This window comes from Orycteropus afer, unplaced genomic scaffold (assembly GCF_000298275.1).
Source record: "Orycteropus afer afer isolate SDZICR_OR568_19922 unplaced genomic scaffold, OryAfe1.0 scaffold01091, whole genome shotgun sequence".
Classification (NCBI taxonomy): Eukaryota; Metazoa; Chordata; class Mammalia; order Tubulidentata; family Orycteropodidae; genus Orycteropus; species Orycteropus afer.
The window spans coordinates 216,736-217,774 of record NW_006922678.1 but is presented as its reverse complement, the minus strand read 5'-3'; positions in this window follow the sequence as shown (position 1 = coordinate 217,774).

The following is a 1,039-nucleotide window of genomic DNA, read 5'->3' as shown; positions in this document are numbered from 1 at the left end:
ATACATGGGTTATTATACACTCACATATTTCCTAGTTTTCTCAGCTGAGATACTCTAAAATTAATGAGCATACCTGGTACCCAGATCTTGGTTCTATTACCATTCTCCAAAAAAGTAACAAAGGATCCTTGGAAAAATGTCTGATTCTAGGGCTGGAGCAGTAAATATACAAGATGAGACTACAGCGTCTTATAGTGAAAGAAATTAAGAAACCAAACAAACCAAACTCACTGCCATTGAGTCATTTCTGACTCATAATGACCCTTATTGGGTTTCTGAGTAGATCACCCTGTCTTCCTTCCCTGGAGCAGCTAGTGGGTTTGAACCACTGACCTTCTGATTAGCAGTCAAGTGCCTTATCCACTATACCACCAGAGCTCCAGAAAGTAAGGAAGTACTCAAAAAGAAAGCCTAGTGCCTAAAGCATTAACTGCTAACCAGAAGGTTGGTGGTTCAAACCCACCAGCCACTCCTTGAAAGGAAGGTTGGGCAATCTACTTCCATAGAAATACCACCTCAGAGACCCAAGGAGGGGTTGCTATGAGTCGAAGATGACTCAATGGCACATAACAACAACAACAACATTTATGGGGGTATGTCAAAGAGACACAAGAGCCAAATGAAAGATTTCCCAATGACTGAAGATGGAATAATTTGAGATAAAAAATTAATATAGGGTTATGTGGGGTAAAGAATTAAGTTTATTTAAAGTTAGGTGCCCTTTGTACTTGGTTCTTGAGAAATGATCCTTAGAGTAAAAGGAGTGCCTTTATCTCAAATTTCCAGACCACACCTGAGGATTTGTGCTAATATGTAGGAGTTGACCAGATTGGAAAAGATTCTCCTGGTAGAGAAATGTCAACCAATGTCAGGAGATATAATTTAATTTATCATGTATATGCAGTGAGGACTCAGTCACAACTGGTTGATAAAAGCCCTGAGCATGGAGGCTCAGATTGCTTCTTGATTGGTATAGGGAGGGTTATGCATTCTCTTGGGAACTCTGGTGGCATAGGGCCTGAAGCATTTGACTGCTAAC